Source organism: Eptesicus fuscus, chromosome 9 (genome assembly GCF_027574615.1).
Source record: "Eptesicus fuscus isolate TK198812 chromosome 9, DD_ASM_mEF_20220401, whole genome shotgun sequence".
Classification (NCBI taxonomy): Eukaryota; Metazoa; Chordata; class Mammalia; order Chiroptera; family Vespertilionidae; genus Eptesicus; species Eptesicus fuscus.
This window is the reverse complement of record NC_072481.1, coordinates 43,940,213-43,956,498: the sequence shown is the minus strand read 5'-3', so window position 1 is coordinate 43,956,498 and position 16,286 is coordinate 43,940,213. Positions and strand designations below refer to the sequence as shown.

The 16,286-nt window shown below is 40.0% G+C and overlaps 1 non-coding gene across 1 annotated transcript; it reads left to right on the top strand.

Annotated features, from left to right (window-relative positions):
- Positions 1-16,149: 16,149 nt before the first annotated feature.
- Positions 16,150-16,286, top strand: LOC114230828 (small nucleolar RNA SNORA2/SNORA34 family). Its single transcript, XR_003616803.2, has one exon. It is a non-coding gene; the product is annotated as a small nucleolar RNA SNORA2/SNORA34 family (small nucleolar RNA).

Sequence of the window (16,286 nt, the reverse complement as noted above, 5' to 3'; positions counted from 1 at the left end):
ATTTTTTCATTCAACCAACGTTTACGGAGGATGTTAAAGCAAGGTGCTAAGCACTGTGGTAACCCGAAAGGAATATTTTGAGGCTAAAGTGAAATAACAAACGAGCTTTACTATATAGAGTTACTATTAATATGTACAAGGAGACTCTTTGCTGAGAGCTGTCCTCTACGATGCACAATGACAAGTTTATAATCAGAATAAAATATAGTTTACATTTATTGAGTTCTCATTACATGCTAGGAACTACTTGAAGCACTTCATTCACTCATTCTACAAATGTTTATTGAGGTCTAATATGTTACAGGCACTGATGGAGAATGGAGATAGAGTGAATTGGATGTGAGGGCGTCAGAGAAGACATCAATGGGAAGGTGATGTGTAAGCAAATACCTGAAAGATGCAAGGGAACAAGCTATGAGATTATCCTGTGGAAGGGTTCCAGGCAGAGGACAAAGCAAGTACGGAGACATAAGGCAGGATCCTGCCTGGCATGTTTAAGGAACAAGGAGGCCAAGGTGGCTGAGGAAGACTGAGCAATGGGCAGAGGTGGAGGTGATGAGGTCCGCAGGTAACCAGGGACCAGAATATGAAGGGCCTTGTGAGCCATTGTAAAAACTTTGTTTTCTGCCTGAGTAACTGGGAAACCATATGAGGGTTTTGATGTGATTTTTAAAAGATCACTCTGTTGGCTGTGTTTGAGAATAGACAGTAGGAGGGCAAAGACTGGGGGTCTGGAAGCTATTGCAATAATCCCGGTGTGAAATGACATAGGCTTAGAACAGGATGGTAGCAATGCAGTGTTGAGGAGAGGTATTTTCAACCAACTGTTTTATGTCATTTTCAAAATCAACTCTACCTTTGAGGGAGCATTACCTAGTTAGTAAACTATAAGGCTTTGGGCAGCTGATACTAGTTGATAAGAACTTCTAGGTATCAATCAGTTATTTAAACTTCCAAGACCTCACCCAGAAAATTCGTTCTTCAAATAATCATACTCTGGCTTCTGCCCTGTTATTAGATCTAGAGGCCAAACTCAGTTCTGCTCCATGGATTTATTGTGCATACACATTTGGCAATAATGAGAAATTTATAATAAACTTTATTTTTTATATATTTGTGGGTGGTTTCTTTTAACTTTCACTCTACATGCTGGCTCACTAACTTGGTTACAGTGTTTTGACCACTAGGCAATCTTTGTCAAGCCTGGTTACATCTGAGATTATGCTGATCAGTAGTCTGATATCCCCATACCAATATATAATTAGAACGTATCAGCAGCTCTCTTTGTTCATCTCCCTTTAATCCCCAAATTCCCACAGTTGAATTAACTTTTTATTTTTATTGTAATCAGAGCACCAGACTTCTTACAACCCAAGGGCCACACCACTTGTGGTACTATTCAATTCTCCCTTCATTCCAGGTCATGTCCAAGGCGCGCCCCAATGTTGCCATCTAGGATAAGTGATGACTAGCAACAGACAGAAATGTGAATTTGGTTAGTAGAGATGCTAGGTAGGCACACAGGAAAGGAAGCTTTAGTGAAATATTCTTTCAGGATCTGGCTTTCTTATGCTACCATAGCCAAGTCAGGTTCAGTCGAGGTCATACCCACGTTTTCCTCCAGCTCTACATAGAGGGCCAAGGTGCCATTGTGCCCTTCCAAAAAATCCTTCTTAGGTAATCCTCCTCCCTGTCTCATCGGGCCGAGCATCTGATCGTCAGGATTAAAAACAAACACAAACAAATGCTATCAATGCAAAATTATGTATACTCAGTTTTTCCTTCTTTTATTTTTTAACCATCATGTGTGGGGATAGGAGAAGACAAAAAGCAAATCATGGTCCTAAGGATGTAGCAACAGCTTAATTTTTCCAGATGGATACAAGGCTAGTTCTTATGAACTGGAAAGAAAAATGTGCCCAACAAAAGGAGGGTTCTAATCAGAAGATTATGAACATAAGACTAAATTTCCCTCTGACTAAGGCTCTTTTTTTAGGTTGAAAGGTTTAGAACAGCTTATGGAACATTTCAAAATGATGTCTTCTAAGTATTTTGCCCTTTTAAAATCACACATAGCCCTTAGATATATAAGCAAACAGGCTGGGTGGTTTTAAGTCTGTCCACGGCTGTCAGGAAATGCTGCATTTAGCCACACCCACTGCCACAAAGGTTGACTTCTCCACAAACCTCCCAGCAATACGTGGGTGAACATGTGGACATTTTTTATAAGCAGAGAAGCTTATACACAATCCTATTACTATCCTAGGCACCTATTAAGTATGATTGAAACAATGCCCATTGGAAGTCTTAAAATCTTAACCACCAGTTTTACTTCTAAAATAAAGTAAACTGCCAAAAGTTCTGATAAAAGTGACAATTTATATTTTTAAGTAGTACAACTGGAATTTTCCTATAGCTGTAGACAAAGGAATTCTTACTCGGATAAGTAGAAGAGCACCAATAAATTTAAGGTAGCTTATGCAAGTTAGGCACTAATGAATGTCATCTTCTGTTTTGTCATGAAAAAAGATCTTTCTGCTGCTAAAGGAGACTGATTTAGATTATGAATAGCTGTAGTGATTTGCAAAAATGGCTCCAGAGAGATAGAATGAGACTCCATATACTCATGGCACTTGAGGTTTCTGCCCTTTTTGTTGAAAATTAATTTGTCCTGTGGGTTATTGGATTCTAGCTCAGCCAATGTATATTGCTCAGTCATCACAAATTTACTTAAAATTTAGTGTAGCTGAAGTTCATTCAACAAGACAAAAGTCTACAGTTGAAAGCTTCTAAAAATCTTTTTAAAAAACTGGCTAACAGTGTAATTGAAAGTGCTGGCGTCTAAGTAGATTCACATAATGTTTTGCAGGTATCAATATATACTACATTACCGTGTGAGAAATAGATTTTTCACTTGTTTCCCAAGAAAAAGCAGATCGGGAGGATTTATCATCCTTTGGTAAGAGGACATTTTGGTTGGAGTTTCCATAGTTCCAAAACATATAGAAAGCCTCACATTCAGGCTAGATTCTGTAATACAAACCATATATTCCAATCATTCACACATTTTATTAATTTCAAAGTGAATCTTTTTAAAAAGCAAATAGAGGATACAACTCCTAATACGTTCAAATCCCAAACACATTACAGTAGATAGAAATTAAAAGTACACAAATTCCGGCTCCATGTTTCAGCAACTCTTCCCGCAGGCCCCTCACTTCCTGCCTAGGAAGCTACAGCAGGGAGGCGGGAGAGTCACAGTGGAGAAAGTCATACTCCAGACAGAGCATCAGGATACAAAGCATTTGCTTTGGACAAAAGGAACCCTAGTTTAGTGGCCATGCTCCTTTACCCAACAATAGTGAGAGAAAGAGAAATGGGAGTATTCTTCACAGGGGGCTATTGTGAGATGATACAAAGGAGACATTAAAAATAAAAAAGAGTGAACAACTGATTGTGAGAGCAGTTTTCACTTCATCCTTAAAGTGATTTTCCTTAATATCATCGATAGTTCTCATTTTAATACATTTAAATATGAATATTGAATGCATTAAACAGATTTAAAAATGTGTGTTAGATAGTCTCCCTTCCCTTTGAAAATCTAGATGGATCTGAAAACTTATTTAGAAGTTAAAATCACACTAGAGAACATCATCTGTGATTAGGGCTGCTGGGATAGCTCCTAATTAAATTGATACACAGGAGGCACAAACATTATTTATTCATTTCATTTGTAGTTGAAAGATTACAAGATAAATAAGACCGTTTTCCCCTGCAATGTTATATTACACAGTAATTAAGAGATAAACCTAAATGGTAAAAACATTCGGATATGTCATCCCATGAAGAAAAGAAAGCAAATACATTTGGGGTGACCTAAACCACCGTTTTGGACTCTTTTGATAGAGGCTTTTGTTTTATTCCTTGCATTTAAGATTACAAAAGATAAAGTTCAGACTGAAGCGATCAGCTCTTTGCTTGAGGTACAATTGCACAAAATGAGATACAGAGTGCTAACCAAATCATGACACAATGGACTGGAAATTTTAGATTAATAAGCCGCTTTCAGTGGAGAACTAAATAACTTTTACAGTTTTATCTATGGTTATTTGTTTCTCTGAAGATTTATGGTCCTCGCAACAGATATGCATCTTATCGTTCGCTTTCCAGATTAAAGAGAGATGATTTTAAACAGGCTTCTGACTGGCATAATCCGGAATTGCAGATGATCTCAATTTTTTAAGAAATGCTAAAAGTGAACTTGCAAGTCAAATGAAAATGACTTTGCGCATGTCAGGTGCACAGGGGGAAAAATCTGCATGCATCTTCTGTGACCAATACCAATTCCCTTGCCCTGCCCTGGATCAGCGAGGCGCAATCTATACATGCTTAACCAGGAATTAAAACTCTTCGTGCTGCTGCTGCTTTAATTGATTGATGCTAAAAGTTTAGAAAATAAAACCTAACCAGCTATTACAAAGCGCCTTTAACCAAGCCTTCTCCTTTGAAAGCAGGATCCTCAATTGAAACTGGCAGACCACATTTTTAGGTTTCAAGCAGCTCTGTCATTCTACAAGGAATGTGTCTGCCACTTCACACGATAGCTTGAGCTGAAAGACATGTACTTTGAATCAGAGAATCAATAGAACACTTAATGGACAATTAGGAGAACAGCTGTAGGACTGTCAGAGACCCATCTGTACACGGCTCAAACAGCAAGCCTGGACAGGGCCCGGAAAACAAAGTACACTGCTCCAGGGCACTGGCCCCGGTACAAAACCTCCCTTTCATTTCTCATTTAATGTTAATATAGTGTTCTTTTTCATTACAAATTTTAACACGTGTAGAAAATTATGGAAATTGCTGAAGCCATTTGTCAACTTATATCATGTGAATTGATCAATAAATTTCACTACTTTGTTGTTAATGTAGATAAATTTTGGCATTTAATTAAGCTCCAGTGAAAATGTGGCCACTTTTAATTTCAGCAGATGCTGTCGTTTCATTTGTAATACATAACTACGGGGGTAAATACAACCCAATCATGAATTATCACTAAATATTTATAGACAAACGCAGCAATTCAGAAAGTACACACAAAAGATTTTTACAATGCAACAATTACTGTGGGCAAAACCTGAAATCGGTGGCTGAACGCTAATAGGAGCTGTGAGCAGAATCTCAATATAGCAGCTCCACAGAAGAATCACACGTGTGTATTTGTCTCTCATCATCCCGCTTCCATAGACTGCATCTCTAGTAGGCAGAAATGACTTCACATTCTTTTCACGGAATTGTTCCAAATGTTCAAACACAGCTCCCTAAGTTTGTAGAAGCATATTAGAATTTATCAATTAAAACAACCCATTCGTGTATATTTCTTTTAACTAAAATGATTAGGATACAATTGGGAGGCTTCTCTTATTGGATCAGAGCAAAAATCTAAATGATATGTATTTTACACACATGACTTGGATTTGGGCTATAAGGTTGGTCGAGAGGACATGGGATGGGGAAAGGAGACAGAACACCAGACAATGGAGAAGACAGAATGAACTTTTTCCGCTTCCTCCATGTGGCCTGAGGGGCCCCGAGATGAAATCCTGCTCCTGACAGCCAGAAGCCCTATAGCCTTAACCCTCCCTGGCGCAGGCTGACATGATAAACTGCTGTATCTCATTTGAGAAGGAATAGGCTGCCCTTGGTGATTCCGCTGGTACCTTCAGGGAAAAGGGATTCGAAATCACATCGCTGTCTTTACAGTGAAATCCACTCCCGAACGCCCATCCCCACCGCGGTGTGGATGGAGGTCAGAGGGCCCTGCGGCCTGTGTGGCCACTGCGTTTTCCGCAGAGGAGCAGGCCTGTGCGCTGTGTGTGGTGCCTTCGTGAGTATTACACAAATAAAGTTTAGGGAAATCCAAGCTGATCCCTCATTCCCATTTTTACAACGTCTCCATGTCAAATGGGCCATCGCTGCCGAGGCAGTCTGGCACTTCCTGTGGGTCTGGCAGAAGAGAACGTGGTCAGAGAAGACGATCCTCCAAATTCAGGCTCTATTAGAGAAATCAGAATTAAGCAGCCAACGGGAAAATGAATTGGGTCTTCTTGCCGAACCAAATTACACATCTAAATTTCCAGCCAAATTTCTCCCTTGGCTCACCCTCACAGGTTCATATTTCTTTTTATTTCAAAATTTAAATTTCCTGGGACTGGAGGCCTTATTTTTATACCCCTAAAAAGGTAGAAGCTCTAATACAGATAATTAAAAATCTTTTCATAATCTCTGAAATTTACGATTTCACAAAATCAAAATCTTTGTATTTTCCTGAGTCATGTATGTCTGTGAATTTCTTTGTCTTTGGGGAAAACTGAGGAAAAATACAGGTTATTGCTTGGGCTAAGAAAATACTAGCATTTGTTGAATATTTAATGTGAACATTAAAGTGGCATGAAAGTTAAGAGACAAGATAGAAAGAGAAACAAAAATTGAGATTCTAAAAATTTGAAATTATAGTGGCCACAGTCTTTTCTTTTTTTTTTTTTTTTTTTCCCATTTCTCCCATCTGTCAGTGGAGTCTACCTATGAATCTCGGCTGATCTTATGAGTTATTTTGTCCAATAGAATTTCACGGAAGTGGCTGTGTGAGATCTCAGTCTTCAGAAGGCCTGGAAGCTACTGCTTTGGCTCTCTCCTGGGAGTCAGTTGTCCCGCTGTAAAAAAAATTAGACTAGACCACATAATGATGAGAATTCCCTTGGACAGTGGTCTTGGGAGATAAGAGACCATTTGAATGTTCCAGCCCCAGGCAAACGCCCGACTGAGAGTACTGCAGAAGTGATGCAGCTTCGCCATGTAGAGCAGAAGAACCTCATAGCTGAGCTCAAGCAACCCACTGAACTACCAGAAATAACAAATCCTTATTAGGTTAAGTCATGATGCTTTCAGGTAATATGTTACATGGCAATAGAAACAGATTTTTATCATAAAAATCTCCATTCTTTTTCTTCGCATATCCTACTCTCCTTTTGAAGCTATGCGAACTGGCAATCAAGATTGATTTTCCATGCCCTGACCGGTTTGGCTTAGTGGATAGAGCGTCGGCCTGTGGACTCAAGGGTCCCAGGTTCGATTCCGGTCAAGGACATGTACCTTGGTTGCGGGCATATACCCAGCAGGGAGTGTGCAGGAGGCAGCTGATCGATGTTTCTCTCTCATTGATGTTTCTAGCTCTCTATCTCTCTCCCTTCCTCTCTGTAAAAAATCAATAAAATATTTTTTTTAAAAAAAAAAGATTGATTTTCCAATGCCTCTTGCAAAAGTGACCCAATAACAATAAAACAAAAAGCCAAGGTATAAACTGGCGGGGGTGGCGGGGGTGGTGGTGGGGGGGGTGGGGAAGGGAGGAGGTGGAGGTGTAGAATTATTTTTAAAAGGGAGCTCAGACTCACCTCTGCAATGATTTTTCTATTTTCTCTCTTTAGTTTCACTAATTATCCCAAATCTACATCAATGTTCAAATTGGGCACCAAAGGAAAAGCATTTTCTGTAACAGGAACTCCAACCCTTTCCAGGATTCTACTCTTAAAAGTCAACTGAATGACTCAATTTACTTAAATCTGAATAGATTTTAAAAGACATCAGTAGATATTCTGCTATTTACATTAAAGTTGCCAAACATAAATCCTTTAAATTAAATTTTCTCTCAACTAAACGAATAAACTAGGTTCTAATCATAGCTCTATCGTGTGTAGCTGTGCAACTTGGGCCAGTAATTTTATCTTTTTGGGCCTCAGTTTCCTTATCTGTAAAAAGAAGACAATGGACTATATAATCTTTAAGGTCCCTTAAAACATTGCCACCCTTCAAAGATATATGTCAATATGTCATTTTTCAAGTGATGCCAGCTCACTCTTAATCTCTTATTGTGATTACATTCGTGCCAACTTAAAAAGTCCTTCTCTGTTGCTGAAGGCAGGAATGAATATATCCTTAATCTAATATTCTACCCCTGAATAATTGAGGTGACTGTGTAATTAACTTTCTCTCAGAAAGTATAATCCGAATTTTTTTAACTCCATCATTTTGTAAGAACAAAGAAGTATGACAATTTGTCTTTACCATGCAGGTCTCTAAGTGGCTGCCAATCTTCATAAAGTTCATAAGTAGTTAGTACATATTTAGCTTGTGGCAAAGATCGAGAGGAACTGAGGGTAACAACTTCAAAACTCACTGGTCCCTAGGTTATTTCAGACATTGTAAATGCGGGCACTAAGAAAGCTGTTCTATTTCAGGGGATCTTCATGAACCGTAGCTACCTTCTGGGTTTAGTGACACACAGGATATTAATGTGTCATATAAGTCTAGTTTAAAAACAAACAAGCAAAAATAAAAACTTAGGGCTCTCTAGCTCACTGTATTATTATAGTAAAATGGTAAATATGACAAAGTTAGTTTTCGCTTCTATCTAGAAAAGGAACACTATGGTTCATTAATTCCGCAGACAATTCCAAAATTAAGTGGTTTCAACCATTTATGGAATCAAACAGATCTGCAGTAGAATACCAGCTGGGTAGCCTTGGGCAATTTGATTAATCTCTGAGTCTGAAGTTTCTTCCCTATAAAGCACAGATTTCTGTTTATAGCATAAAAAATGAGATAATGCATATAAAGTGCCTAGAATAATCAGCACTCAGTGAATGGAAGTTACAATTAAATGGGAGCTCCAGGAGAGCAGGAACCTTGCTATCTCATAGACAAGCTGTGAGATTATTACTCTGGCCAACGGCTCCAACTTTTCTCCATGGCCTTGTTACACTGTTTATCAAGTAGAAACCACTTGGTTTGGGCTTTATGGTCTTTAACCTCCTCTGTTCATCACTAATGAAGACTGAACCCTTTAAAAACCAAAACTACATAGATCACCGCTCCCTGGTAAACGAAAAGTCATGAGCATGAACAAAAGAAACCATGGCTCACATGGAATAGCAGAATCCCTGACCACAAAACAGGTACTTGTCAATCTGTGCTCACTACCTTTACAAAGGCCATTACTTCGGTGAGCTTCTGCTTTGGTGAATGTTTTCTCACCAAACAAGAGAACTGGGTTGTGTAGAGCCCCTGTGGAGTGGCCGTAATCCAGTCGGGTAGAGGAATGAAACAGAAAGAGGTTCCAGACAATTTGCTCCAGGTCCATCAGTGACCAAATCAAAATTAGAACTCACATGGCTTTATCTCCCTGTTATTAAAGTATTGACCCCCCTTATTTGCTTCCTATATTGAGAATTTGTTTAGTGGTATGAAGCAAACTCAGAAAACAAGGTATAGAATGTGTGTTCTCAATATTCCTCCAGAGAATTCAGGCTGAATTTGCAGCACACCAGAATAAATCTTAAGAAGATCAATGAGCCGCCCAGGGGTCCTGCTGCCTGGATGGAGAATCAATTCTGGTTCACTTTCATCTGAACACATTCTTTTACTGTGGCAAACAGTGGTTGAGGCTGTTCCATCCCCAAAATTGTACCAAATCTATGCGTCATCAGTTTTCTCCCATGAAATGAGTCAGTTCATTGGGTCTCTACATATGGCAAACACAAAACCATACAAAAAGATTACACCAAAGCACAACTACTGCAGTCCAAGCTTTCTACAGTTACAGAGAGTTAATATAGTTATTGGTAAAGCTAAGGCCAATGAAGACACAAGTATAAAACATAAAAGCAGAAAAGAAGGTTAGAGGAATCTGCCTGAGGGCCAAACTATAAATAAGAAACCTGGTATTCAGTGTTCTAGGTGCCTGATAACTCATGGACGAATAGCAAAACCATACCGATACTTCCATTTTCGCCCACTCCCACTCCTGTGAAAAGAAAGACAGCAGGCAACAGGAAGTGGGAGGAGATCTTTATGAGAAGCATTACCACAGATAAAACTTGGGCTAAAACTTGGGTATCTTGTTCTCTGTACCCAGGGTTGGATATATCGAATTATATAAAACTTCAGACGAGTGGAAACCTTCACCTCTGCTTGCAGCTTTGGATGAGATTTTAAGGTTCTAAGACCTAGTCTATTTAAATATAAACAATGATAAGAATTTTGGCATTTCTTTTCTTTACGTGCCAATATTAAGAAAGCATCCTTGTTTATGCTGTGGAGGGCAGGTAGACCACAGTCAAGGTCTATGTGTGTCTTGAGAAGCTGACTTGAATCAGAAATGTGGGTTTGGGTCCATTTCCAGAGCATACCAATAACTTTAATGGATCACAGCGAGCCCAATCCTAGTTCTTCTTGAGAAGCTGATGTGTACGTGTGCATAAAATATATATTAGAAGTATATTAATACAATTCTATCTCAACAGATTTAATTCTTAAATGCTACATATACTTGTTTAATCTCCCATTTTAAAAGTAGAAAAGGTTAGATTATAACATCAGGTTAGCTCTCTTTGAAGCAGGTAATAATTAAGTTGATTCACTGTTGCAATTACTGTCAAATCCCCCTTAATTACCAGAGATTTTATAGCAGCTTCATTATACGTCTGCTGTAATGCATTGTGGCCCTAAGGAGAAGTGTTGCAGGAAATTCTGCATAGCATGGATAATTCTAACCTGCAGTTACAGCTTCCAGCAAAAGCGCCTGCACTAAATTTATCTTTTTTTGACATTTCTCCCTGTTACTCAAGCAGTTAAATGAGGTAACATTACTAAAATACCTACCTACCTTTAAAAGTTAGAATTGATTTCTCTATAGATATTAAAAACAAAAAAAATAGATGAAGGGATAAATTAGCCTTCAATAATTCCTGAGGATTAAATTATATTTCATAATGAATTTAGATTATGGCATTCAAATAGATATGAGCCTAAATCACAAATATATCTCCTATTTCTTCTTCTTGTGGATATTTCATATACAATAAGCAAGCAAAAATTACTACTGAGTACCAAACAAAAAAATCTTGAAGAGGATAATCAACTGCTTTTTATTTACCAATGATTTTTTTCAAGTACTTTCTGGGGAAAGTAATCATTTTAAAAAGATCATTTTTAAGTCTCCGTATCATCGCTTGTTTTCACTGAAAAGATCTTGACAAATCAGAGCCTATAAACTGAGTAAAGTTCAAAACAGATAACTGAATAATGCCTCTCACAGATCCCTTCTTGAGTGAGGAATTTACTCCATAGAATCTACTTGATTCAGAAAGGGCTGCAGTGTCAATGACACTATTGGCAGCTGTGTTAACAGTTAAGGGCCTGGCTTTGTACAGCAATACTGTTATTAAATTTCTCCAGAGCCCATGACTCATTAATCAAATATTCATACATCTCTGTAAATACACACTGAACAGAGAATACCCTCAGAGCTGAGCATCCCAGTACAAGCGCTCTTTCATGTCACACTGACAAAACCCTGAGAACATGCGGTCATGTTTTGCATTTCTAATGCACTATGTACTCTTTAATACTCCATTTCCTAAAAACAGAACACAAATGATCTTACTGATGGCAAGTGTTAGAAGGTTACAATTAAAATTATTCCACTATTGCTTCATACCATCTTTTTTTAAAAATGAGGACAGTGAATCAATTCTTCTGTTCTTTGTTTACCATCAAACAAGTAATTTTTTCCCAGGCGGATGAAGAAACCCAGGGCCATGCTCCTATTAATACAAGAATTTGTATTAGCATGAAAACAACAAATCACTACTTACACGAGGGAGGCCAAATCACTTAACATATTAGCAGACATGAACTTGCTATATTTTGCAAAGTCCTCCGTCTGTTTTACAGCCCTGGGAGTTTCCCCCCTATTGTACAGCAACAAAAGGTCTTTCTCAATCGCGGTCTCTGGAAAATTGGGGTCTGAAGGCCAGGCAAAGAAGAGAAGGCTCCAAATGCCGCCTCATGAGGCTACTAAGATCAGACTCTTCACCCCAGTGGGGGCAGGATGTACTGTGCAGCGGGAAGAGAGAAAAGGAGCATCTGACATAAACTCCCCATCTATCTGGAACTTTCTGAAACAATGGGAACCTGATTCTCAATGCCAGTGAAGTAGAAATAAGTCTGTGGCATCTCTTCTCTTCTTCAACCTCTCCAGTCTACTAACCAAACTGCCTGTGTCTTTAAGCCTGGTTTTCCAAAATTCTGGTCACAGACTCCCCTTCCACAGCTGCCCCGCTTTCATCCCCACGCAGCTCAGTCCTCCTGCACTCTACGTGCTATTCTGGCCAGTGCCTTTAGAACCTCTAACGCAATGTGATGCAGGGAAAACCAGAAGGGGCTTTGGAATCAGGAGAGGTTTAGATCCCAGACCAGCAAATTGTCAACTGTGCATCTGTAAAATGGGAACTACAAAAAATAGCTATTTTCCCAAGATTTCTTTGAAGATTAAACTAAATAATATTTAAGTACTTAGTAAGTGCCCAATAAATAGCAGTTGTTGCCATTGGTATCATCGTTGCAATCATTAATCCTCTATTTCTTCATGCTGACTCAAATTTTTACTTTTCCTGACAATACTAATTCCCTCCTAAGTTCAACCAGCGAAGACACGCCTTCCATTGAAACCCCTCTGACTCGGAGGAGTAGCTTTGCATGCCCACTGCCACGTGCTGGCTCTATCCTTTTGCACCCTCTCCTGATGCTCTGACCATCTAGTTCCAACACTCAAAATGCCGCGGCTCCTAATGCCAGCCTCAACTTCTTTCTTGCCTACATTCTCACAAGCTTCTATTTCTCCACCTTTCCCACTTTCAATCCTTTGGTGGTCTGGTAAAGTCTACGGACTGATTCTCAATAAAACATATTTAAATGTAAGTGAAAGGCATATGGCTACAAAGGAAACGTCATTTAAATATTTTTATATATTTATATAGTAACTAGAGGCCCGGTGCACGAAATTCGTGCACAGAGGGGGGTTGTCCCTCAGCCCAGCCTGTACCCTCTCCAATCTTGGACCCCTCAAAGGATGTCCAACTGTCCAACTGCAGTCGGACATCCCTCTCATAATCCAGGACTGCTGGCTCCCAACTGCTTGCCTGCCTGCCTTCCTGATTGCCCCTAACTGCTTCTGCCTGCCAGCCTGATCACCCCCTAATCACTCCCATGCCAGCCTGTTTGCCCCCAACTTCCCTCCTCTGCTGGCCTGGTCACCCCTAACTGCCCTCTCCTGCAGGGTTGATCACCTCCAACTGCCCTTCCTTGCAGGCCTGATCCCTCTCAACTGCCCTCCCTTGCAAGCCTGGTCCCTCTCAACTGCCCTCCCTTGCAGGCAGAGTGCCTCCCAACTGCCCTCCCTTGCAGGCCGGGTGCCTCCCAACTGCCCTCTCCTGCTGGCCATCTTGTGGTGGCCATCTTGTGTCCACATGGGGGCAGGATCTTTGACCACATGGGGGCAGCTATATTGTGTGTTGCAGTGATGATCAATCTGCATAGTTCTCTTTTATTAGATAGGATAGAGGCCTGGTATAGGGGTGGAGGCCAGCTGGTTTGCCCTGAAGGGTGTCCCTGATCAGGGTGGGGTTCCCTTGGGGCATGGGGCAGCCTGAGCGAGGGGCCTGTGGTGGTTTGCAGGTGGGCCACGCCCCCTGGGATGCAAGCGGAGACCCTGGTATCTGGAATTTATTTTCCTTCTACAACTGAAACTTTGTAGCCTGGAGCATAGCCAAGCCTGGGGCTCCCTCCGAGGCCCGAATCCATTTGTGTTGGGGTTATAATTGAAAGTTTGTTGCCTTAAGCGGGTGGGCCCGGCCAGGATGTGTGGAAAGCTTTGCTTCCCCTGTTGCCGGCGGCAACCCTGACCTGCTCTCTCAAGCTCCATTCTGCCGCCATTTGTTTGAATTTGTTTACCTTCTATAATTGAAACTTTGTAGCTTGAGTGGAGGCTTAGGCCTGCAACGGCTGGCAGAAAGCTTGGCTTCCTCTGTTACCTAGGGAACCTTGCTCTCTGTGGCTGTAGCCATCTTGGTTTGGGTTAATTTGCATACTCGCTCTGATTGGATGGTGGGCGTGGCTTGTGGGCGTGGCTTCTGGGTGTGTCGGAGGTATGGTCAATTTGCATATTTGTCTATTATTAGATTAGATATATTTGCTTCTTTATGAGTACATTAATAAGTGCTAGCAGCAAGTTCCACCTATAATTTCAATGCAGTGTAAGTATTTTAAGGTAACTGCATTAAGTATGCCATGAAAGTATTTATGATTTTTAGTAATGACAAAATCCTAGGGACTGCTGATAGTGCTATACTTTGGTGCCTGTATTCTTTGTGGAAGGAAATACTATGTTTCAGTTAGCTGTTAGTGAAAATAAAGACGTGATTTTTTTTTCACATTCAAGTTCATGGACCCTTGAATTCTATTCTATTCATGGGTTCATCAGGTTCATCTCCATTAAATGACCGTTCCTCAGCCCCATTTAATTCACTAAGTTCATCCATAGACTCTATAGAATTATATTTAGACAAATCAGACTCTAAGGGTAGTCTGATTGAGAAATCATCTTCCAATTTTAAATCTTCATATTTTAAAATGCTAGAACTAAACCCCAGTAATTCGACTTCGATACCCTTTGTTTCTCCCTTCATGGCATCATTCCTCCTGTGTCTCTTGCCCAGGCATCTACCTACCTATATAAGTATAAATTTCAGTCTGACACTCAGGCCCTCAATAATAAGTGACATACATTTCATCTGTATCACTCATTCCTACCCACATTATTGCAGGATGTTTATCATCATCCCCATATTAAATGCCAGCTGTGCTCCCTAGTCAGTAAAACAACCAAAACCAGACACATGCATTTCAAATGCACCCCAACCCCACTTTCATTTGGGGAACATGGACCCTGTCTCTGGGTTTTTGTGCTGTTTCCTTATTAGCCCAAATACCTAGCTCTTCCCTGCTTATCTATCTACCATCCCAGACTTGGAGGATTCATCTCAGATGCCACCCTCTCCATGAAGACTACCCTAATCCCCATAACCAGATGGGAGCTCTCTTTTGAAAGCAAATATAATTTTATTTTGTACAACTCCTATTATGTCTTCTCTTCCCCTCCCAAGCATGACAGTTTGCGTATTTTCCCCACCATTAAGTAAATTTCTCTGCTCCTTGAGAGAAGTGTCACGTTTTGTGTGTGTGTGTGTGTGTGTGTAAGTTTGTGTGAGTATGTGTGTGTGTTTTAAGTGTCAATTTTTTTTAGATATTTTTAAATATATTTTATTGATTTTTTTACAGAGAGGAAGGGAGAAGGATAGAGAGTTAGAAACATTGATGAGAGAGAAACATCGATCAGCTGCCTCCTGCACACTCCCCAGTGGGTATGTGCCCGCAACCAAGGTACATGCCCTTGACCGGAATCCAACCTGGGACCCTTGAGTCCGCAGGCTGACGCTCTATCCACTGAGCTAAACCGGTTAGGGCTTAAGTGTCAGTTTTTATCACAAAACATTTTAAGAGCCTTGCAGACATTCAATATTGGAATGGAATTAAGAGATTTCATTGTTGTTCTTTTCTTTTTTAATTCTTGTTCTCCAAGGCTAGTTAAAAAAAAAAAAAAAAAGCAAATATTCCCTTAAAGCCTTTTCAAATCTTAAGATAGAGATGAATGAAATTTTGATCATAGTTTTAAGGGCTAAACTTAGTGAGGACTCACGATGTGCCAGGCAACTTTCTAAGTGTTTTTGCATATTTTCTCACTAAATCCTCACAATAGCCCAATGTGATGGTTGCAATATCTGTATTTTATAGATGAAGTTGGTAACTTCTTCAAGCCCATGCAGCTAGTAAGTGCTAACGCGGCTATCCGAGCAGAGCCAGCCTGACTCCACAGGTTAGCCAGTTCACGAATGCCATCTCCACTGTGTGACACTGGAGCTCCACAGAGGAACACTGGTGGTTCCCTAAATGTAAGGATTCATTTTTCCCCCCCAAACTGATAGTACTGAGTGACTATGTAAAGTCTTACCTTTGAAACACTTGTTCAAGCTGATGCGATGGTATAATGTAATATACTATCTAATTTGGTATGTTCTTATAGATTATGACCATTGCAGTACGACCTATGTTTTGCATGTTGTATTCCTTTGGTGTTTGGGGCCAATTTCACACTGTATAAAAATTCAAAAACACTTTATGTTTCAAAAATAAAGACTGACCCTGAATCAAGGCCTGCAATTTGCTTAAGCTGTTAGTTCCAATCAGGAGCCTAAAGAAATGTCTTTCTATGGTCTGTTGGCCATTTCAGGACTTAGGAAATGGAACTGTCAATTCATTTCAAAGAAATATCA